At 45.7% G+C, this 25362-nt stretch overlaps 1 protein-coding gene across 7 annotated transcripts in view; it reads right to left on the reverse strand.

The window, feature by feature from the left end:
- LPP (LIM domain containing preferred translocation partner in lipoma) overlaps positions 1–25362 on the reverse strand; it is a 576448-nt gene that overhangs the window by 497570 nt on the left and 53516 nt on the right. Inside the window, exon 1 of one of the 7 annotated variants that reach the window (XM_074297904.1) lies at positions 23517–23656. The exons of the other annotated variants lie outside the window; for them this stretch is intronic. The gene's annotated coding sequence lies outside the window, so the exon portion shown is untranslated. Of the gene's footprint in view, positions 1–23516; positions 23657–25362 lie in introns of those variants that run through there. 7 annotated transcript variants of the gene reach the window in all.

Genomic DNA, 25362 nt, shown 5'->3' on the forward strand with positions numbered 1-25362 from the left:
ATGGTGCTTTAAGATTTATGTAGCCCTTTATACATGTTTTCTCATATAATTCTCACAACTCAGAATCAGAACTTATTATTATTATTATTATTATTCAGATTAGGAAACAGAGGCAGAGAGGTTAAGTGCCTTACCCAAAATAACACAGCTAATCAGTGGGGAGTCAGGTCCTTCTCTAATCATTATGCTATCCATGGTCCTCTGAAGAAAACTTTGTTGAAAACCTAGCATTTAATCTGCTAATTCATCCTTTTTAGTCTATATACATCCTCTAAAATGTTTTGAAATAAAAGAGAAATGGCTCCCTTGAAAATCTGGTGGAATACACCCCATTCCCCCCTGCCATAACCCCATGCTACCTTCTCTCTGTAGTGCTTCAGCCCAACATTATTCCTTCAATTTAAGCCAAAGGCAAAATCATCTGTCTTTCTGAGTAAGAACAGGGTGCCTCCTCATCACCCCACTCAGCCCAAAGCCCAAGACAGGCTTTCAAACTCATCGTCCAAGGAAACGTTAGAACCCCTACAACGTCACCTAATGGAATTCAACAGCACAAGCTTTTTCCAGTGAGTAGAGGTCAGTGACATAAAAAGACTTTTTTTTTCCATAACCCCAGCTGAGAATGAGAATATTATCTGTCTTGTCATCATTATTTTAAAAATGCTCTATGATATTCCACTCCCCCAGCAAATCTCTGATGAAAATAAAATATTGTATTTCAAGTGAGGTTAAATTTAGACCACGGTCGAGTTTTTAGGAACTCCTAATAAAATTTAGAAGAGCTTCTGCAATTTATTTAGGACTATCTAAGAGATCGAAGGTAGAGAGAAAAGAATGGAAACATCGGTGGATAAGTTAAAGGTAAGTTAAGTGGGGATAAATAAAGAAAAGAAAAACACAAGCACCAAGAGAATACTTCAACCTGTTCAAATATTATTTCAGCCTGATCAGAATTTAGAGGAGTTTCTGCAATTGATTTAGGACTACCTAAGAGATCGAAGGTAGAGAGAAAAGGATGGAAGCTTTAGTGGGTAAGTTAAAGGGTAAATTAAGTGGGGATAAATTAGTTAAAGAAAAACACAAGCACCAAGAGTAGACTTCAGCCTGATCCAATATTATCTTCTCACATTGTAACTGATGGAAAGATGCTGTTTTGAAAAAAAGAATTGTCTAATTAATTATGAATTACAAACTGTCCAACACAAAGAAGAGACAACTTCAAATGAATAAACAATTAAAGACAAGAAAAAGGAACAGCATGAGAACAGACAAATATTTAAATGTACAAGCCACAAGACTAAAATTGAAATATAAGATCGTCTCATCTCCCCGGGCTGACCTGCTTGATTGTACAGACACAGCAGCACGAGAAAGTATGGACACAGCCAGGTCAGCTGGGGATGCGCGTACAGTATGCGTTGAAGGCACAACAGCTGCGTCAAGCATTCATTGTGGCAAGACAGACAACCTACCCAGGGGTGGCAAGCAGGGATAGGGGACAACACATTCTATAGGAACAGCATCTCTGCCGGACCACGCTCCCCTTCACATATTTTAGTTTCCCATCTCTCAATTGATATTGATCTCACTAGTATTTCTTTTTTCAGTCTCTTCTCCCTCCCATCCCTCATCTCTTTTGGAGTGGTATTCACATTTATAAACAATTTTTCTCTAACATTAAATCAGTCAACAAATTAAGCATCTTGGATTAAACACCTACTATGTGTCAAGCACTATATGCTGAGCTAATAAAGAAAAAAACTTCACTACACCCCCCTACATACACAAACACACACACACACACACACACACACACACACACACACACACACACTTCTTTTAATAATAAATATATAATATAATATATTAATATAAATATAAATATTTCATAATAAATAAATAAAATGAAGGAAATTTAACAGTCATTTCACTTTAAAGATGAGAGAACCCATTCAAATACAGACACTCAATCACATAATCATAATTTATAGTCCAAAGGGAACTAAGAGATCCCTTAAATCCCAATACTGAAATAAGAATCGCCAAATTATTGGAAGTGACAGTGGTCTTCCCCTTCTTGAAAGCTACTTTCTTCTAAGGACCACTAAGTATTCTTGACTACAATTTGTTTGCTTATTCTAAATGCTTTGCAGCTATCAGAAAAGATGAACCTCCTGCTTTACTTTTGTCTCTGAGTGGTAAGAGACAATTCCCTGCCCAAAAAAGTCAAGTAGGTACTTGGTCTGACATATAGTGGGTCCCAAATAAATGTATACTAACGGATTAGCAGATAGGACTTGGTGCCAGGGCCTCAAAAGCTTGAGATTAGGATAGCAGTGCACTTCCTCCCTGAGCTCAAGTCCCCCTTCTCTCTTCTGGGTTCTCCACTGACCCATGACACTGGGAAGCACAATCAGCCCCATGACACCGGGAAGCACAATCAGCCCCATGCTCCCCTCTCCAATGGGTCTTGCTGTCACAGTGCCCCAAGTCCAAATGAGATATTGGCAAAGTGCCTAGCAGAGAAGGTACTTAAATGCAGGATTTCTCCTTTCCTTTTTAGCTGAGGAGTCTACCTTCCCCACCTCCAGCAGGTTTAGAAATCAATAACATTCGCTCTCAGTCCAACCACCCCCATTATACAAATGTTCTCTCATCCCCTTTTCCCCCATTGACTTTAAAATGATAGTGTACAAGTTGAAAAAGCCTTAACTCTTGTTCTATTGATAACCATGATGGATCTAGGTAAAACCTGCTCTTGGAAGATTTCTTACTGACTCACTCAGGGAAACTGTGCTTGGAAAAATAGCTGGGACACGAAGCTGGGTCCAGAAGACCTTGTAGTCATCAAATGCCCACATTAAATGCCTAACAACCTGGCTGCCTTCCCACTCACTCCTCATCTTTTCCATAGGTTTTGGCAAGCCCAGAAGTGAAAATAAATCTGTCCAAGAAAACTGCTTATATTTAAAATACACACACACACACACACACACACACATACACACACACACACACACATGAAGTCACATACCAATCCATCAGTCTCTAGATGCCCCAAGTTTGCCAACCGTCATCTTGCTAACCTCAGAATGCCCGAACACAGAAATACTGAGGCTGCAGCCAGGTGACCCTTCAGAAGCTGACGTCATATTTAATTTTATTACCAACAAAACCAAGTCCTTTTCCCAAAGTCCCCTGCACCCACCTCCCCTGGCCCAATAACCAGAAGTTGCTTTGTCATTGGCCTTCAGCATTCAGCAATGACCACAACCTGCTGCAGGAGAGGACAGAGGGAGATGATTTTTCAGTTTGCTTCTTGGGTTCAGTTTTTGTTTAGCTTTTTTTTTTTTTTTTTTTTCCCAACTAGAGGAAATTTCAAAAATCACCAATCATATCTGTGTGTAATCAACCAATTAGTCAAAAAGGAATAAAACGGCTTTCCGTCTCCTTATCCGCTGAACCATAAACATATTGAGTGACAGAAGGAATACTGCTCCCAAGATGACCATCGTCATCAAAGAACTTGGGAAAGGGGACTTTCCATGGCCACCGCAACCTTGTCATTAACAAAAGCAGCAGAGGGATAATTTGTGATGAAGATAAAATGGAACAGAATAAAAAAGAATTTGCCCCAAGCACATGCTTGCTTTGTCATAGGCAAAGCCAATGTAGGCCCCGATACAACTGAAATAGTTGCCCCCCCTTTTTAAAAATAAAAATAAAAGGCGAAAACAACAGATAAATTAAACACATCTGCAAAAAACCCATATTTGCATGTGGCAAGCAAATGGTGTATGAATGGGTGATAAGGCTTGCAATTCTCACCGCCCTGCCCACACATGCATCCACTCTCCTTGCAGGTGTCAGAAGCAGAGGAATGGTAATCTGAGTGTCGGTCTGTTGGGTGTGCTGCACACACACACACCACACGTACTTATGTGCACACGCATGTGCACACACACTCACATCCTCCAGTCACTTTCCTTTGGGACCATCAAACAGCAGGATACAATGGGGACCGTTCTGGTTTGGGAACCAAAGGCCTCAGCCCCGCCTCCTCCTGAGCACCAGCATCCAGTCACAATAGCCTTGCCGCTGGTCTTCCCACGTGCCCCCATTTCTTGTCTCTGCTACCCCATCTCCTGCATCCCATGCCCCAGACACGCTCCTTCCTCCACTCGGTCTCTGAAAACCTGAGCCTCCTACTTCCCTCCACTCCTCATCTGCTTCGGTTCCTTTGGCCAAAGAGCAGGGTGACCACCACCCGTTCTTTCCATGATCGGTGAGAAAGGAGAACTAGATGAAAATCTGCACGGGACATGAGAATGTTCTGTCTGCCGAAGGGTTCACTGTGGGCCATCTCACTCTGGCCAGGATGGAGAGAGCAGATGATGACTTCCTGGGGGACTTTTTTATTCCTGCTACTGAAGAGCCCATTTCATGAGGTACAGACTCCTCCTGCAGAAGCAGAAATGAGAACTCACAATAATCAGGAAAAGTGGCAAAAGGATGCAAAGGCGAAAATGGCAAGTGGACAGAAAGAATGGACAGTGACCACAGGAAGGACTATGGCTTTGGAGCCAAAGAGACTTGTGAGCTCTCCTAGGGCAAACCTGCTGCTATATAAAGGAGAAAACCAGACTCAGAGGGAAACAATCACTTGCCCAAAGTCACACAGCATAGCCTGCATTTCAGGCCGGTAGGACCATATTTTTTTGGCAGTCCCATGTTTACATTTCTATTTAATGGGACAAAGAGTGGTTTGGAGACAGGTTGCAATCTGAGAAACCGAGGAAAGGAAGGAGCATTGAGGACAGTTGTAGGGTTGTAGGGCTACAGGGCTTGCATTGGAAAAGACCTCAGAGGTCATCCACTTCACCCTCCTTTTTTGATAGCTTAGAAAGCCATGACCCAGGCAAGGTAAGTGCCCAAGGTCACACAGATCAGGAAGGAAATGGTGCAGTACTGGAATGGGCAGTTGGGCATACAGAAGGAGGAAAAGTGCAGTTGTTAGTCATGTGTGTCTCTTCATGATCCTATTTGGGGTTTTCTCGGCAGAGTGGTTTCCTGCTCATTTTACAAAAAAAGGAAACTGAGGCAAACAGGATCAAGAGACTTGCCCAGGCTTCCCCAGCTAGTATTATATTTATTTATTCCTACACACATCTAAGCTGATAATCAGATGTGGCTGCTGCTCCAAATCTGTATCCAAAATTAAAGGTAAAGTTAGAAGAATGGACTAGGATGTCCAGGGAGGAATGTGCGGGAGATGGGCTGACCTCCCACTATAACAGTCTATATGCAGTATGTCAGACACCCAAGTGTTAATCTTTGATTCTTCAGTCTGACACAAACACAACTCCCATCAATGATTTAGTTACTTTATAATCAGCACAAAATCACCGGAGAAAAGACAGCAGGGAGAGAAAAATGGGGCATTCTTTATTGAACTAAGAAGCCACTTTATTTCCCCCATCAATAATACTAACTAGGAAGAAGAATTATTTGAAACAGGGCCAACATCAATATGTGCTCAGACGATGACGAAAAAGGGAAGAAAGGAGCTTTTCCCCAGGGCTTTTATGTAATGGCAAAAACCAAACACACAGAACCCCCATCAACAGTCATTTGGGGCCAATGAGGACTAAGGAAAAAAGCAGCAGTCAGGTAGAGGAAAGTAGGAACCACTCATCTCTGGCCTGAGGGCCACCGGAGCCATGCCCGGAACCTTCTCTTCCTTCCCCATGATCTTGAGCTCCCCAGAAGGTCCCAGCATTGAAGATGGTTCCTAACCTCGCCAGCCTGGCACATCCATGAGCATTCTCCATCTGTACTTGGTCAGGTGAGCATAGAAAGAAGGAGGTGGTAGAAATCAAGAAAGATGCTAATAATGTCTTTGGATTGTCCAGAAGTGGGCAACCAAGAGGACGATGGGTTTTGAATTTATGTTACAGGAAAAAATTGGGATGTTTAACCTAGAGAAGAGGAGACTTAGAAACAGGGAGGTGAGCTCCAGAGCTGATAAATTTTCAGTGTGAAATATATGTACATTTATTATATATTACATATATTTATAGAAATATATAATTTATTTATTTAAATTGAATTTTTACTTATTTATATTGAAGTATACATCTATAATGAATTTATAATTTTTATTTATTTCAAATATGTATATTTATTTATTTATAATGAAGTAGTATACTTTATTTTATATTTATAATGAAATATTATACTTTACAAGTCAGCTAATTCCACAAATCAGGGCTCTACTTTTTGTTTGACTGGTTGTTGAGATCTAAGAAAGCGATGGAGAAAAAATTAATAATGGAAATTAAATTTAAATATGTCATACTTGCATTTTGTTTTCTAGAGTCGGCTGGTAAAAATTTACTGGGGCACCGATGCATGGGAGGGAAATCAAATCGGCATTGTCTGCAAGTAGTCACTCAGAAATAAAAAGTGCCTTCTGTTTGGCCTATGGGGACAGGATTTGGGTAAGGGTTACAAAGAGGTAAATCTGTCCTAAAGGGAAGGAGGCCCCTTGGGGGAAGGTGAGGACCCTGGCAATGGAAGCCTCCATCAAGGAGGCTACCGGGCTTTGGGGAAATAGGATGAACTGGACTGGTCTGAGAACCAGAAACTTAGAGATTGTTTGTTTTTCATGTTTTAATAATACAACTTGTCTTTGTCATTCTGAGTAGTCCATTTTATGCTTTTACAAGTATTATTTTTAAAATTGGTCAGGTCAATGGCATAAAATCCCAACAACTAGAGTTTTGACATAGAACTTTGAGGTTTGCAAAGCATTTCACAGGTATTATCTCACCCCATGCTCATAACAACCTTGAGAAGTTACCATTATTATCCTTTTTGCAGAGGAGGAAACAGAGGCAGACACAGGTTAAGATTCGCCCAGAATTGAATTGAATGTAAACTGTTTGCATTTTTGTCTTTCTACCCAGGTTACTTATACCTTCGGAATCCAATTCTTAACGTGCAACAAGAAAATTACACACATATATTGTATCTAGGTTATACTGTAACACATTTAATATGTATGGGATTGCCTGTCTTCTAGGGGAGGGAGAGGAAAAATGAATACAAGGGATAATGTTGTAAAAAAAAATTTACTCATGCATATGTACTGTCAAAAAATATAATTATAAAATTAATTTTTTAAAAAAGTATTTGGAATAAAAAATAAAAAAAAAAAGATTCACCCAAAATTACACAGATCTTGACTTCAGGCCCAGACCCTCTATCCAATTTGCCCCATAATTTCCCTTCTTAAAAAGTTGAGAACCTGCTGGTCACTTAAGATGAGACGTTGCAAATTTGTGAATCATAATCCTAGTCAGCAAAAAGAACCAGGAAGCAGAAGGTCAAAATGGGATCCAAGAGTCAGAGTTTTTTGGCCCAAGAACCAAGGGATAAGGTAGAACTCTTTACATGACTTATTTTCATAGCCAGCTATTGTCAGTCAATCAACAATTCTACCTCCCATCACCTGCTGCCATCACAAAGGACAAGACCAACAGTGGTCTTGGTTTAAGCAACTATGAATCCCATGCCAGCTAGGCCCTTCCAGTTGCCAGCAGTCATAGTCATTCGGGGACTAAACCACAATAAAATGACATTTATTTCATCTCGGAGAGAATACCCATGGGGACATTTGTCCCTGAAAATAAGAATGCTAAAAGAAGCAGATATATCTCCCAATGTAAGACTCTGGAGAATCAGATTTCTTCAGAAGGGAATTCTCAGTGGAAACAGACACAGGGGAAAGGCATTGCCTTCTGGGAACCCAGCAAAAGGACATACATGGTCTTCCCCAGTGTCAGTGCTGGCTGACAGACAACTGGGGGACTGGGTAATTTCTGATGCCATCCATACATAGTAAGTAGCTCTTACAGAGGAAGGAATAGTAGCAGCCTGAGCAGAGATGACTCTAAGGGGGAAAAAAAGTCAAGCAGTTTGGCTACAACGTAAGAGACAAAGGAGCCTAATCCTGGAAAGGAAAACTGGATTCAGATTATGATGGGCTGTAAGTGCCAAGTTGAGGAATACAATTTATTCCAAAGGCAATAAGGACAAAGTGAAGCTTCTTGAGCAATAGAGTAACATGTTGTGACTGTGCTTTAGAAAAAAAAAAAAAAAAAAAAAAGTATATTTTATGTTTTATATATATATATATATACATATATATATAGTATATTATATATATATATATAGTATATTTTATATTTAATGAAATTGAATTGAAAAGAAAAGAGTTCTACAAAGTTTGCAAGGGTAAAATTTGAAAACTATCTTTGCATATATTTTGAAAATAAAAAGCTATTGTCAAAAATGAAAAGTAAATAGAAAAATATTATAAAAATATAAAAATATTTTATATTTAACATATATTGGATAGCTTGCCATCTGGGGAAGGGGGTTAGAGGGAAGGAGGGGAAAATCTGAACCACAAGCAAGGGTCAATGTTGTCAAATTATCCGTGCATATATTTTGAAAATAAAAAACCTTAAAATTTTTTTTAAAATAAAAATAATTTTTTTTTTTTTTAAAGAAAAAAATTATTTGGGCAGCTTCAAAGGATGACTGAAGAGTGGCAAGCCTGGTCCCAGGGAGACAGAGCCCTGAAGGTTATGGTCATACAGCACATTCAAAAGAGGGTGAGGGCTTGAGCTTCAGGAAGGGGACGGTTGTGCCAGGGAAGGGAAGACTAATATGAAGGATGTCATGGAGACGGGACACACGGATAGATCTGACCCATGATCGAAAGGGGGTAAAGGGCAGGGCATGAGTGCGAGAGGGCAGATCTGAGGATGACTCCAAAGTTGCCAGCCTCAGTAAGGGAGGGATGGAGGAGCGCCAGACAGAAATAGTGAAGGTTGAGCATCATTTATAGAAAAGGGTACACTCTGAGTCAGCTTCGGCCTTCTGAAGCTTGCATAAAGCCCTTAAGACCAAATCTGCTCCTTTTCTCAGCCCCATTCACACGTGGCTATAGAAACCCTAAATATAGCTTACCAGTGGGGATTTATTTATTTCTTTTTAAGTCTGGTGAAAATGATTTGCATCACCGCAATGGCCCAGCGGCAAAGCGCCCTAAACCTCATCTCTGCTAATAGCTGCCACCCTGGTTTTTGAGAGCCAAAAGGCCCGGATCTTGGAAAAGGCTTGGATTCGAGTGGCCGACCTGAATTTGCATCTAACGCCACAATTAAGGATCTCCTTACAAAGCCTGGGTCCTGCTCCTGGAAGCCCTTCATCTATGGATCACTCGGGCTCTCACTGGAGCTCACGGAATGGGCTCCCCTTATTGGGATGAGAAAAGGGGTTCAGGAAGAGACCAGACTATTCCTACTGAGCAAATCCCAATGGGAAAGTGCCCAAGAGCGACGTTATCCATTAGGTAAAAGCCCACTTAATCTTCCTATCATTCCCAGCTAATATAGAGGCCCTGCTGCAATCTCATAGCAGAATATAAATGGAGCAAACAGTCAAGGAGTCAAAAGAAAAGAGTTTGGGGTCTCTTCTGATTGGGGCTATGATGGAAAGCCCAGGTCTGAGCAGGTCACCCCCCAGTACCCACCACCCCAAGGACAAATTTAAACTCTTGAGCATGCCATTGGAAACTGGGACCAGCCTTTCTTTCCAGTCTTCTCTTACCTTTTCCTTTCACGTGGTCTATGGCTCAGCCTCACTGTGCTACTACTCATCCACGACACTCCATCTCCCACCTTTGCCCACACTCTTCTCCATGCCTCTGCCCCACAATCCCTGGTTTCCCTCAAGACTCGGTTTAAGTGCCTGTTTGAAAGTCTTTGCTGATTCCTCCCAACTGCTAGGGCTCCTACACACACACACACACACACACACAGAGATATCTTGTATCCATTTTGTATCCACCCATATGTGCAAGGGGGTCTCTCTTGATAGAATGTAGCCCCTCAGGGCACACACCTGGTTCACAGTGTTCACTAAATGCATGACGAACAGATGGTTTGAGCTCTAGCCCCCCAAACTCTTCCTTTGACTCACTGCGGAACCCAGAGAACCCAGTCACATGTTTTCCTGCGGGCCAAATAACTGTCTCCAGTCATGCTACTTGGATCGTAAATGGGCTACACTGGGACAAGGGAACTGATGGTGGCCTTGCCTGATGATATGGGAGCGGTGGAGCAAGGAGGAAAGTGGCAGGCCCTCTGACCACTGGAGGGGGGGGGGGAAACCTAGAGCTCGGGGGCCACAGAGCGGGGGAGGGCCCCGGAGCCCAGGGGAGACGCGGCACTCAGGGGCCCCACACGCACTAGGTTCAGAAAGATTACAAACTGGGAGGAGGGGGTGGAGTGTAGGAAGAAAGCTAAAGGGGTAGAGCCGTATACAGAGAGATACTAATCAATTTTAGCCACCCAATCCCAGGAGAATGGGGGAGGTCTCTGGGGTAGCCTCTGCAAACCTTCTCGGACCATTTTGGAGCTGCTAGAGACAGAATGGCTGCTTCTGTGGCACAACCAGAAACCACAGGGCCATCTCCACTCTTACTGAGCCAGCGGCTGAGCAAGAGCAAGGGACTGGTGCAAGAAGCTGAAAGCTCCCGAGGCCATCAGAGCCCCTGCAAACGTGGGGGGCGCACACTGCCTCCAGGGAGCCTGCAGAAAGAACCCTGGCTCTGCCACCCAACAGCGTGACCTTGTTCCGGGCACAGAATCTATCACCAGGCTTCTTCCCCTGCTCAATGAGGCGACTCTTAGAGCAAAAGCAGGGATGGGGTGAAAGTCCTTTAACCCTTGAGCCCCAGACTGCCTCCGAGGCTGCTGCTCACCTCGGAAACAGAGACCCATCCATCAGGAGTGGCAGCCCTCAGGTCCGCCATTCGGACCAGATAAGAAACTGGATGCAAAGTGTCTTATAAATCTCCCTTACTTTTCTAGGATCGGGGGTCCCTATTGGTACTCAAGAAGTCCCTCATGCGGAGACTCCCTCTGCGGATGCTGAGCAGTCTGGGGAACGTGGTACCTCGCCTGGGGCCACCCTGGGACGACACTTGTGGCAGAAGCCGAATCGAAAACCAGCTCTACCCCATTCTGAAACCAGCTGTGTAGCCACTGTGTGGGGCGGCTTTATTTGGGTGGCTGTGTAGACATTACTATATATACACATGTATGTGTGTGTGTGTGTGTGTGTGTGTGTGTGTGTATTACTATATACACATGTGTATGTGGATATAAATATATACTAAACAAATATACATATACTATATACAGGTATATATTAACATGTGATGTTACTACATATACATGTGTTTATATTAGTATACATGGGGTACATATTACTATATATACATGTGTGTATAGATATATATACCATATACAGGCATGTTAATATGTGTTACATGTATCTATATATATATATATATTAATACATTGTGGACATATAGTACTATATCTACACACATGTATGTATATTAATATACTATATCCATATATATTAATATATATTTGTATGTGTATGTAACTACATATGCACACATATTATATATACATATATAATTATATACATGTATATATTAGTATATCTCTATTAATACATATAGATGTGTTACTGTTATATACATAATAATTACATGCATACATGTATGTATATATGTTTGTAGACATAGATGTCAATTTTCTAAAATGGTTCTCTGAATAGGAGACAGGTGGATTAGGGAACTTCAAAGAAATTAGGCAGGATGGCCTGGAGGCTCGGTTCTGACCGGTCCAAGCTGGCCCCTGGTGATTGAAGCCCAAGGATTTCCCAGTAGCCTCCCTGCTGACAGGGCCCAGGGCCCTCATCCATGACTCTTCAGAAGACCAACAAGTTGCGTTTCCACTGACCTCAGACATTTCCTAGCTGGACAAATCACTTAACCCTAATTGTTTTACAGATGAGAAAACTGAGGCAATCTGGAGGAGGCAATGGCGAATCTCTCCAGTTTCTCTGGCAAGAGACCTCAAATGGCATCAGGAAAAGTCAGATATGACTAAAAACTGAGCAAGAACAAAAAGTGCTTGATTAATGCTCGTCAGCTTGAGTCCCAGTCCCTAATCTTCTTCATTGTTTGATACATCAATTCTCTTTAAAATGATTTTTATTTTTTCAGGAATGACAATGAAGAGCTTTGAGGAAAGATGGCGGAAAATCGGCGGACTCTGAGAAAATGCCTTCTGGCCCCCTTTGGATTCAATCAGAAAGTGTTAGGGACAGGTCTGCGTCTGCTACTGTCAATCCGGGGAGAAGTAATTGTTTGTATCACTCCGGGGACTTAATGGGAACCTTCTTCACAACTCCAAGAGTTCTCAGACCAGGCCAAATAACGTTGTTTTCGGTGCTAGCTCAGAACCAACGGCTCCTGGGCCGAGAGAAGACCCAGATCCAGAAACGGAATTAAAAGGCGAGGGACAAGGGAGAGGGGAGCGCTTGAGCCTGCAGACTGGGTGACCGTGGGGGAGTCCCTCACCTTCAGAACCACAGCTTCCTCATTTGTAAAATGGAGCTAATCAGACTGTACCTCAAAGGGTTGTTATGAGGCTCAGAGAAGGCAATATATGTAAATCACTTTGTAAAGGCTACAGCCAGCTGCAAAATCAGCAGCAGCCTTTGTGGGGCTTTGCTGAAGGAAGATTAAAAACAAAAAAAATGACAATTTCTCTATGATTGTCAAGAGTAATAATAGAGATAGAGCCTGATAGGATCTAAACCTGGGTCCTAGACAAGGAATCAAGTCTTTCAAACTTGGGGGAGTTCTGGAGAACGAGAGATGTCGCTACCTGTGATTTCACCAGCGTGGGAGATTCCAACATGGAAACTCCCTTCACTGATAACGTTGGTGACTTGTACTCTTATTGAGCTGCCCGAGCCACCAGACTTGCCTAGAGACAGAGCCGTAAGAGTCAAAACTGAGCCCAGTTTATAATGGAAATTATATAATGGAAAAGAAAAGGAAAATTAGAATTTGTTATCAGAAGTCCTGGTTTCAAATGCCATCTTGCTTATTATCCAAGAAGCTATAGGCAAGTCACTGGGTCTCAGAGTGTTCATCAGGGGCCGACAAGGTCCCTTCTAGCTGAAGATTCTCCTTTCTGTTGCCACGACCAGTCCCCTATCCGTCCATCAGCATCTACTTAGGTGCCGGGCCCTCGCCATTAAGCTAGCTACCTCCCTTCCAATGTTTTGTATAAATATGTGCACATATATTGTATTTAACATGTATGGGACTGTCTGCCATCTAGGAGAGGAAGTGGAGGAAGGAGAGGAAAAGTTGGAACAGAAGTTTTTGCAAGGATCAATGCTGAAAAATTGCATGTTTTGTATATGAAAAGCTATAATAAAAATGTTAAAAAATTGAATTGGATATGATAAAGCACGATTTTAAATCGTTTTTTTTTTTTTTCCCCTGTGGTCTGAAGGGGTTGACAACAAGGCCCCTTCTAGATGAAGATTCTCCTTGCCACGGCCAGTCCCCTATCCGTCCATCAATAGATGTTTATTCAGCATCTACGAGGTGCCGGACCCTAGCCATTAAGCTAGCTACCTCCCTTCCAAGGTTTTATAAAAATCTGAACTGGATACGGTAAAGCAGGATTTTAAATCGTTTTTCTTCTGTGGTCTGAAGGGGGTGAAGAGGCCGGTCACACTTATGCATTTACAACCATCCACGTGATGCATCCGGTAGCAGATGAGCAGCTTCCAGAACGCGAGAGGCCACCTCAAAAATAGGCCACCGGAATGATCAGATGTTCCATTCGAGAAGGCCTTTGAAATATTAATTTACTGAATAAAAGGTTCCACTGGACAAACAGACTCCCTCCCATCCTTGGGAATACTCCAAAAGGATACCGTCAAGTGATCTCTCTGGGAATTTCCTTCCTCCTCCGGCACTCCAGGAGGTCTAGGAAGCAGTTCTGGGCATTTCTGAGGGAAGCCTCCCAAATTCAGGAAAACCGTTGGGAAATCTCCAAACAGCCCAAATCTGCAATACGCAGACATAGACACGGCCACGGAAAAACTGGGAGGGGGCAGGGAGCCAGGCCCAGATTTCTATCTAAGTCAAGCTTTGGATGGGGAGTTAGTAGCCGACATCACCAATCTGTGCCTCAGTTTTCTGGTCTGCAAAGCAGGCATATCTGTCCATTGTACAGGGAAGAAGGGAGACTAAATGGAAGGATGGATGTGAAAATCTTTAAGATCTATAACCATGGAGGGTTTCTACAGCAGGTCAGTGGCCTGTCAACCCTACAGATGAGGAAACTGAGGCAAAGGAGGGACCTGGAATAGATGGCACCTAAAGTCCTCTTCAGGCAAGAGCTGTGAACCTATAATTTCTGCTGCGAGATCCTTAGATCATAAGAAATAAGAAAGGATCAAATCAACCTCAGTGCTGGCTGCCTAAAGGATCCCTGCCCTCAAGGAGCTAGCTTGCTGCTCTGGAACCCAGCATTACACAGGTAAGTCAAAGCAGGTCAGAGCGTGGGCTACTATGGGGCTCAGGAAACGGACGTCATGTCACCAAAGCAATTCAAATGAAAATAAAGTTTCCATTGTTCTGAGGACAGTTAAAGGGCTTTTTAAAAATCACATTTTGATTTTTCTAGAATCATTGACTGACAGTCATCATGCAGGGGACCCCCAGCTGTGAGATCACCCCTACCTGGACCCCATCGCCTCCCGAGGCGGCCAGACAGGTTGGGACAGACGGCTCTCACCACGGCGTCATCCGGGCAACCGGCTGACTGACCGTGCCAGCTCCCTTTTGTCGCTCAGGGAGGTTGTGACTGGCCCTAGTTCAAAGACCAGAGTTTGAACCTGTGTCCCCTCATTCTAAACTCGGTCCCTAAGATTTATCTCACTGCTGATGTGCTAGAACTGGAGTCAGAAAGAGCTCAACTCAAATCCAGCCAGTGAAACGCAGGCGAGCTCTGTCCCTTATCCTGTCTGCCTCAGTTTCCATAACTGAATCGGGGATGTCTCCCAGGGTTACTATAAAATGGGCAGCAACCATAAGGCGCTAAATAAATGGTGCCTTCCCCTCCCCAGACCCATCTTCCCTTCCCAGGCCCAACATCCCCAGTCCCCGGGCCCGGTTCTCAGCTGCCCGGGCTGGAGGCCCATTCAGGTTACAAAGCACAGTCTGAACCAGATGGCCTCGTGCCCCGAGAAGCCACATGACTCACTAATAATCCTCAAGAATGATGAAATTGGCTTCTGCCAGAAGAAACTGCTTCCGGATAAAACCAATACCTGCTGCTTCGAAGGACAAAAAGAGGAAATATTTAAATTTTTAAAAAGAAATACCATCCTGGTCAGAGTATCCAATTATGCCATGATGTCAACAGGGGAAAACGACTTCCTTCCCAACTCCTGAAGGGCCCGGTTCGGCCTCCAGGCAAGAGATGCTATTACCTAATAAGCGAGGGCTGCTCCAGCCCTCCCGGGAGGTCTCCGAGGAGCCGAGCTTCCCTACGCCCCTGAAGAGGCCTCTTCCCATGGCCTGGCACTTAGGATGGAGAGGGAGCTCGTTTGTTTGTTTGTTTAATCACAAGTCTACTTCAGGCTGAACTATTGCTCAAAGAGCCGGAGCAATAACCCGCAAGATAACCAATTGTGTACAGGAAAGGAGAAGGGGCACTGGGGATTTCATTCCATTTAATTCAGATAAAGGATGTCGGCTCTCGGAGAAAAGGCACCTGCTCATTTTTGTCACGGTGCCAAGCACACAGCAAGTGCTTAATAAATGCATGACTGATTGAACTCAACAAATATTGATTAGACATCTATTGTGTGTAGACATCAGTGATGAGAATTCCTGCCCTCAAGGAGCTTATTTGTGGAAAAACATGTACCTTGATGAGGTACAACCTAATAGAGAGTTTGCTTCAAAATGGGAAAAAAAGAGATTTAGAATCTAAGCCTCAGGTGACTCTGACCAAGAAACTGGACAACTTTCCAAGACTAAGTGGCCACAAAGAAGTGAAGCTACATGGGGAGAATTACCCCAAAACCAGAAAAAAGGAGGTTTAGATCTAAACCTCAGATGACCCTGACCAAGAGATTGTGGACAACTCTCCAAGACTAAGTGGCCACGAAAAAGGGAATCTACATCGGGAGAATTGCCCCAAAATCAGAAAAAGGGGGGTTAGAATCTAAATGTCAAGTGACTGACCAAGAAACTTCACTCTGGACAATTCTCTCAGACTAAGTGGCCACGAAGAAGTGAAGCCACACAAGGAGAAAGGGTTTCTTCATCTGGTCCTTCCCTAAACCAATAAAACTACAGGTCTAGTACTAGTCTGATACTGTCCAAAGATTTCCCTGAAAGAAAAGCAGTTTGGTATGGAAGAAAACAGTGGGAGCCCTGCAACAGGATGATGGGAAGGGACAGGAGTGAAGGGATGGCTTGGTTCTGGTTAAGACCGGGCCATATTCATCCAGACCAAGGCCGCAGTGGGCAGGGGCTGAGGGCGGCCAGAGTGTGGGTGATGGGCAAGATTTAGAAATGGTCATAGAATAAAAGAGCTGTCCAGGAGAGACCACCCAAAAGTCTCCGGTTGTCCCTTTTTTCTCTGTACCCCAAATTAAGGGCTATGGTTTCTCCCAACACAAAGGAGCTGTGAGATCTTGAAAAAGCCTGACTCCGGGTTGAATGGGAGCAGTTCAGTGAACAGAGGGGAAGAATGGAGTTTCCAGCTGTCCTGGATACACCAAATAACCCAAGCCCTGAAAGGGGGGGCAGGTTCTGAATCTTATTGAAATAAACCAACACCAGGACTAAGGCTAGAGTGCAGGAAGTGGTACCTGGACCAAGAAGAGGGCCACAAAGGGCTCCTTCAGGCTTAAGAGAACCTGGGGCCCAATCTCTGACCTAAGTACTCACTTAAATCCCCCAGGTCCCAGTTTCTCCATCTTTAAAACATGGAGGATGGCTTGGAGGTCCCACTAGGTGTGGAATGTTAGGATCTCTGATCTGTGAGGCAGAATAGCACTGAATAGCCTGAGGGCTGAAGAGCCAAGGGCAAAGTAACAGCTAACCCTCCTCTGGGGCTGGTGAAGCCACGAAAAATGGAGGTGTCCAAAGGCTTCCTGTCTGTAGGAACGAAGGGAGGGGCAAAAGGCACCCCCCTTCTAAAGCCCCACAATACAAAACAAGGTCTTTGTGAGGGGATACAAGAAGCTTAGGAGAGCAAGAGCAAGATGAATGCCCAGAATTCTTTGCCCTTCAGGACTGCTGCACTCCCTCAATGCCTGGGACCTCCTACTCGCTCTGCCATAACATCCCCTTCTCCCAGGGCCTCCACTTGGGAAAGGTGCAGCCAGCCAACCACCATCACCCTCCTACTTCTGCTAATGACACCTCGGGCTTGACAACTATATTCCTGGACAAGGAAAGAGTCTCGGGTCCTGGGTTTCAGCTCTGTTGCTAGCATGATTCTCGCCCCTCTCCCACTCACCTCCATTTTTCTGTTCCCCTTTATGTTTTCTTCCCCCATTCCTCAGAGCGAGAAAATATTTTTGGTTTTTGCTTAGATTTATGTCCGAAGAACTTAGCACACAACGCCTACATAAACTCAACAATTAATAAATAATTGTTGCCTCGAACCAGAAGAAAATAAATAGGGCCTTCCAGCGGTTTTTTATTCAGTGGATTTGCCGAGGTCAACACTTCTCCCCATTCTCCTCAGCTCGGCTCGGAGTGATCCATCTTAGCAAGCTTCTCCTCTAAAGAAATTGTCCCCCAGAAAAAGAAATCATGGTCAAACATAAAGGGAAGCCTGAAGAGCCTTGCCAACAGACAGAGCTCCAGACCAACCTACCACCAGCCAATTAACAGCATTTAAATGCAATCTAAATTACCAGTTGTTAGAGAGCTTTCCAATTCCAGGCTAAAATTCCAAGGAGAATTAAATGCTATATGTAATGTCATTGGTTGTTTTCGATGTAAAATTCATTTATATTTCAGAATATAGATAATAACTTTCCTTTTAAAAAAAAAAATCTTGATTGTGTGTGAAAAAGAGATAAAGTGAAGAACTTACAGGAATGTATGAATTTTTTCTGTATTTTATTTTCATTATTTCTCCGTTTCCCCTATGACCTGTAGAATAGTGCAGGCCCATAAGTACTTGCGCCTTGGCCAACTATAAACATATTTATTTAACCTGAGCTGATGACATTTATCAGTATTTGACATTTATCGATATTTAGTCTATTAGCTGGACCACTATCTGCTTGATTAAGCCTGAAGGCTGATTTTCTGTTTCCTAAAAATCAGGTGACCTTCCATTCCAATCTCTCCAGATAGCAACAACCAATTAGAGGCCTCCCTCTCCTTCTCAATGCTCTCCTCTAGTGATGTAATCTCTTGTATAAAAGCTGTGTATCTTTACTAGTTCTTTAGCCCTCCTACCTCGATCTCTCTCTCTCTTATCTCATGATGGGATGGCTCATCCTCCGGAGGTTTTAATAAACAACTTTTCTGCTTTTAACTGAGTGATCTTTGAGTAGTCATTTTGGGTAAGGGTCTTCTACATCCCTCACAATCTAGAGTTTGAAACCTGCTCTAAATACAGCTATAGGGATAACAGTAACCAGTGGCTTCCCATAAGCTCAGGAGGTCATTACAATCTGGTCTTGGGTCTGCCTCAGCCCAGTACGTTGACACATAGTAGGTCCAATGCATAAATGCTTCCAAATTCATGGCAGAGAGCCAGGGAGATGCTGCATTCTACCTCTTGCCTGAGAAGAAAACTTAGGATCAAAAAAGATAAGACCTTGTGGGATCCCACCTGTGGGAAGGGGAGACTGTGAGCTCACGGCCATGTCACTTTGCTTCTCTAAGACTCAGCTATAAAAAGAAGACTTCTAATAAATGTCTTCCATTTTCCAAATCTGTGATCTTGGCTGACCTCTTTATTTCTGAAGCCAGAGACCCCAGACTCTAAAAATCTTAAAAAAATATTCAAGCCATAGGTCCCTGAAAGTCTGTCCTGGTCCTTGACCCTCATTTTTTTTTTTTAAATTTAAATTTCATTTATCTCATTTTCATTTAATTTTCTGTAATTGTCTGGGGGAGGGGGGTGGCGAGCAAGCAAACAAGGCTCATTTTTCACATCTGGTTTTGAATCTGCCTCCGGGATTCATCTATCCCCAGATAGCCTTGGATCAAGAGGAACTTTAGGAAAAGGGAAGCTCCATTCTTCTGCTGGGAAACAGGCAAGGCTCCAATCAGAAGGTATAACTAGCACCTGATACATTTCCCTCACTGCCCATCAGGATAAATCGGCGCCAGCCAGACCATCTCGAGGGGTCGGGTCGATCACTATGTTTGTATTAAGAGCCATCTTAAAGAACCTCATCCCCAAACCAGAGGATGCAATGAATTTGGTGAGAGGAGATTTTGGGTGAAAAAGCAGTATTTGGAGGACATTCCCTTGCTCCATGATCCCATGGGATTTACCTCCTCCCATGACTCTAGGTGCCCATACAAAGGAGCCATTCCTGCTTATTCAGGGAGTTCCGGCACACGGTTAGAGTTGGAGAAGCTCGGTGAGGTTTGAGGAGTTTCAGTGTCCACGAGCCCTGGCCCTTGCTACAATGACTGATAGGAGGAATCATGGGAATTTACCCAGCCTCCCCAGTGCAAGAAGCAGATCTGTAGCAATTAGTCCGCCAACAGGGATGAAAGGTAATCTAGATGCTAAGCTGGCTGCTGTCCTTGGTTCTTGAAGGGGACCAAAATGGCCTCACTATGCTAGAGTCAAGTCACAATATGTCCGACTTTGGCGGGTCAGACTTAACATGAGCTCAGAATGTTCTACCATTGGTTGGATGCATGTAAGGCCTATGAACATTTGGTGGGGGCTTCTCTAACCTTGCACATCTCCCGTTTCTTTTGGGCTAATTAAATTCTGCTTTATTCCTAGAGCACAGCCTCTTCTCTGATGGGAGCACAATACTGGGCGGGCCTGGGTCAGGGTTTCCCATGTCCTATCCCCCATGTTCTTAAGAGAGACCTTGAGAGCACTAAGCTGAGGAGAAGCGAAAAGCCAAGAGTTAAACACTCCCTAACCTCAAGCACCTTACCCTCACCTAATCCAGAAGAGAGGCGGGCGTTTCCACCCCTCTGGGTGCCTTTGGAGGATCAGCAGCTCCACTAGGCAAACGCTGACCAGGTGCCGATTCGGCCACATCCGAGGACCCGATGCCCAGCAATGGAAAAGAGCTTTCAGACGGCCCGAACCCCACTTTTATGGCTGAGCCCGGAGAGGGAAACTGGGTTGCCCTCAATCCTTGTGCTAGGAAATATGTGCTATGGGACTCAATCCCAGGCCTCCTGACTCACGGCTCCCATTCTTTACACAGTGGCCTGTTGCCTCTGACAAGCTAGTACAAAGATAAAAAACATACATACCCCATGATAACACAGGTCAGAAGGACGGAGACCCAAGAGATGGGAGGCTTCAGCCTCCTCCCATGGGAGCCTTTCCTGCTCCTTCTCTCCAGCTACTGCTGCCCCCAGTCATACTGCGGCCTCCAATCATTCTCTGGCCTCCAGTCATATTAGTGCTTCCAACCATTCTGCTGCCTCCAATCACGTTAAGGCCGCCAATTATATTAGGGCCTCCAATCATTCTGCTGCTTCCAATCATATTAAGGCCTCCGATAGCTCTGCTCCAGTCATTCTGCTACCGTCAAAAAGCCTTTGCCCTGGTCCTCCCCCCACTAACCCGGCCAATAGAATCTCAGCTTATTGAAAGCGGGGGATGATTTCACCCTTATCCCTGGACCTCCACACCTGGAGTCGAGTATTTACCAAATACTTGATGAGTAATTGCTGTGGGGAGGAAGGAATCACTTCCAGCTGTAGGGATCAGGGAAATCTTTTTTCAAAATCCGTTTTATTTTCACATCTGCATCCTTGCCCCCCTCCCACAGGCACACCTTAAGTACTACCCCCTCCACTCCGGGCCAGAAAAGCAAATCTTTCTTTTATTATTATTGTTATTTTACAAGCATGAATGTCAAGCAAGACAAGTTCCTACACTGGCCAAATGAAATCAAGGGAATCTTCATGGAGGACGAGCCAGAACTAGGGCTTAAATGAAAGAATCCTTGGATGTCAGCGCGGAAGAAATATTTTTTCCCCCCAGTCATGGAAGAGATAGCGGGGACAAATACAGGGAGATGAGAAAAAGCAAGATTTCACTGGGGATCCACACAAGGTCCCCTTTGATTGAAACACCAAAGGCAGAAGGGAATATTAAGGCAGGAAAAGTCATGGCTGCCAGCTTCTGAGCCTCAGTGTCCCTCCCTGTCGGAGGGCTGCTCTAACCCCACGATTCTGTCTGGCAGTCAAAGGGAAGGTGGGGGCTAGAGAGCCAGCCACACTCCCAGATTTCCTAGCTCACTGTCGATAGGGGAAGGAGGCAGGCGCCTTTTATGATGAGTGGGGCCACCATGGAACCTGAGGGACAGATTACCCCTCAGAAAGGTCCTGCTACCCAGGGTGGAGAGAAACAAGGAAATCCTTGTATCCGAGTCTATCATTTCCCCAACGAGGGAAGGGAGACTTGTCCCAAAGAAGGTCAGGGTCTCGCCAAGAGAAGAACCAGGATTTCAACCCAAGACTTCCAAGTCCGGACCCAGCGAGGACAAAAATGGCGGCGTTTGGTAAACTTTACCATGCGCTTTCCATGGAGTATCTCCTCTAACTTTGCAAAATGGGAAGCCCTGCTCTCAGCCCCGTCTCAGAGGAGGAAGAAAAAGGCTCAACCCGGTCCCCCCCACCTCCACGAAGTCACGTCCCCTTAGAGGGTCTGGCCTCCGGCTCCTTACACCCATTGTGTCATTGGGCAGGACCGGCAGGCTGCGCCATCCCTTGGCAACAGCCTGAGCGGGCACCATCTGTAACAGAGAGAGGGGCGCCCGAGGTGGGGCTGGTGCCATCCCTCTGAGGGGAGGGGAGGGCCCCCCCTGCTCAGGACTAAGAGCTAAAGGGGAGATGGTGAATGTGGGTGTGCCATGTGTGAATTATGTGAGTGCAGGTGTGAGTGAGTGTGTGAGTGTGTGTGTGTGTGTGCATGTGGTGTGTCTTGGGAAGTATCTGTGAAAAAGAGAAAGTCAGAGAGTGAGTGTGGGAGTGAGTGGGTGGGTGTGTCAGAGGCGGGGCTGCGGCGTGACCCGGACTAGTGGAGGTTCTGAATCCTGCCTGCCCAGGGCCCTGCAACAGGCACCTGCCAGTCCCGCAGGGGCCCGGTCTCCCCCTACGGCCCTCCCCTCCTCCGTCCGAGGTCCCGATCGGCCCACTGAGGCACGCCGGCCAGAGCGCGGAGGCCCAGGGAAGAAGGAAGGCTGGCCAGAAAACGCCGATCAGAGCCGAGCCCAGGATGCAGCCATGAGGGCCCGGCTCCTGGGGAAGAGAGACCCCGCACAAGTGTCCCCGCTCCACCTGGAGGCGGCTCTCCCCCGGCCGGCTGCCCCTGGGCCCCGCACATAGTCCCAGCCCCGTCCCCCAGAACCGGCGCCTCCTGCTCCCAAATTCTGCTCAGGAAAGGCCTGGCTCCCTGGCAGAAGTGGGGAGACGAGGGGGAGGCTGCGCTCACACACACACTCACACATACATACACATTTACACACACACACATCACACACACACATTCACACATACACACTCACATACACAGATGCACACACAATTCTCTCACACACCCTCCCATTCACACACAGTCTTTCATATATACACAATCACATACACTCCCATTCTTATTCACTTCACACTTCTCAGAGATGCACACACACACACACACACATATACAGTCATGCACTCCCACTCACCCACATATACAATCATACACATTTATACACACACACACATCACACATACACATTCACTTCACACTTCTCAGAGATGCACACACAATTCTCTCTTACACACACACACATTCCCACTCACACACAAACACACACATATACAGTCATGCACATTTATACACACACACATCACACATACACTCCACACTTCTCAGAGATGCACACACAATTCTCTCTTACACACACACACACACACACACTCCCACTCCCACACACAAACACACACATACACAGTCATGCACTCCCACTCACCCACATATACAATCATACACATTTACATACACTCACACACACACTCCCATTCCCACACACACAAACACTCTCATACACACACACCCATTCCCACACATACACACACACACATACACACACACACACTCCCATTCCCACACACACAAACACTCTCATACACACACACACACACACACACACACACATATACAATCACACACTCTCACACACACACACTCCCACCATCACACATCCCCCCTGCTCAGGCCCCAGCAGACCCCCCCTCCCCGCGGACTGAGGCGGCCGGGCCCCTTCCCGGCAGAGGGGCAGCCTCCGGGCCCCCGCCCGCACACGTGTGTACTCACTCTCAGAGGCGGCTCTCCCGTGTGCTGCTCCCTCACTCCCTGAAGCTCTCGGGCACACGCCCTTCTTCCTCGTGCAGAAATAACTGGAAGGAGGTCCTGCAGGAGGGGGCCGGGGCTTGGCCTCCAAAGCAGGGAAAGGGGGGAGGGGAAAAGCCTCTTTTCTGGAAACAGGAATTCAAATCCTGCTCCTTCCCACCCCGGAGTCGCCTCCCCTCCCCTCCTCTCCCAATAGATCAGGGCGATGGATAAACATTTCCAAATATGGAGAAGCAGGCTAAGGAGGATGTCCAAAAAGTCAGCCGTCTCCTGCTCTCTGGCAGGCCGTGCCCCTCTAGGAGCTGCTCGGCTCTCCTGGTCAATGATTAACCCCCAGAGATGCCCGGTCGGACTCTGCTCCGGATGCCCTGCGGTTCCTGGTAGGCGTAGGGGGCAGATACGGTTGGGGTGGCAAAGGGCCCCAGGGGCTGGGATTCGCGACCACTCCCTCCCGCTGGCTGGGGGACACACCTAAGGCGCGGCAGTGGCAGAGAGCAGGTGTGGAAGTCAGGGAGCAGCTGGGCTCGGAGCAGGAGCCCCCCCCACTCCTGCTGACCCACTGGCGCTCAGGGTCCCGGCAGGGGAGCCACTGCGGCTCCCTCCTGAGCGGGCACTCGGGGCCCAGAGTCTCAAGGACCTCGGGGCCAGGTAGAACATCAGCTCTGAATGGGAACCGGATGCCCAGTGCTGACCGTGTGGCCCCGGGACCACTCAAGGCCCGGAAACGCCCTCTCCTTCCCTCCACCTCCACTGCCCTCTCCCTTCACCTCTGCCTCTTAGCATCCTTCAGAGCTCAGCTCCAACACTGTGGCCTACAGGAAGACACTCCTGCTCCCTACCCCCAGCTGCTAGCACCTCCCCCCCACCCCAAAATACCCTGTAGTTATCAATCAATAAATATTTATTAAGCACCTACTATTTTCCAGGAACTCTGCTAAGTGCTAGATTTATTTATTTGGTAAATTATTCAGATATGCTTCCCTAGGCAACTTGAGAAGCTACGAGCTGCTGCCGGAAGGAGGGAGTCCCTCCGCAGGACCTCCCTGGACCAATAAAAGCACCAATTGCCTCGCCTTCTAAAACCTATTTGCCTGTCTCTCTGCGAAGAATAGAACTGACCCGAAAGCAGGGGGCATTTCATTTTTGTCTCTGTACCCCCACCGCCTGGCACATCGTAGGTGCTTGTTAAATATCATGCCACGAGGGAAGAAAAGACTGAACAGATCCAATCTACCCACCCCCCTCCCGTGGGCCACAGGCTCCATTCACTTTACCGAGAGCGATGTACACTTGTACATTTCTCAAATATCAATATGTAGGGAGATGAATCAAATCTAATTTTACACGTTTTTTTTTAACCAAAAGAGTAGCATTTCCATGACCCGATAGCCGTCAGATGAGCTAACGTGCACATTTGTCTTCAAGACAGAATCCCGGGTCCACGGCACCAGGCTCGTGCCACGGGAATAACGCCCAGGAGGAGTAAAAGTTTCAGAGCAGTTGAAAGCGTTTGCTCCGCAGCAGAGGAGGCCTTTGATGGGTGAAGCTCTCCAGGGAGGAGGAACCTTACGTGTCCGAAGGAAGGCCATTCTGCTTTGGGACGCTAGCAGGACTTTCCCCTCCTTCCCCTCTGGGAAAATAACCAGTCATAGATACAGATAACCCAATGGATGCCAAAGCCCGAAAGAGAGGGACACAATCCTGAAAGCCCAAAAGAGGCACCAGTGGCTCTTGTGGTCCAGGTTCTTTTTCATGAGAGGGACACAATTCTGAAAGCTCAAAAGAGGCGCCTGGGGCTCTTGTGGACCAG

Source organism: Sminthopsis crassicaudata, chromosome 3 (genome assembly GCF_048593235.1).
Source record: "Sminthopsis crassicaudata isolate SCR6 chromosome 3, ASM4859323v1, whole genome shotgun sequence".
Lineage (NCBI taxonomy): Eukaryota > Metazoa > Chordata > Mammalia > Dasyuromorphia > Dasyuridae > Sminthopsis > Sminthopsis crassicaudata.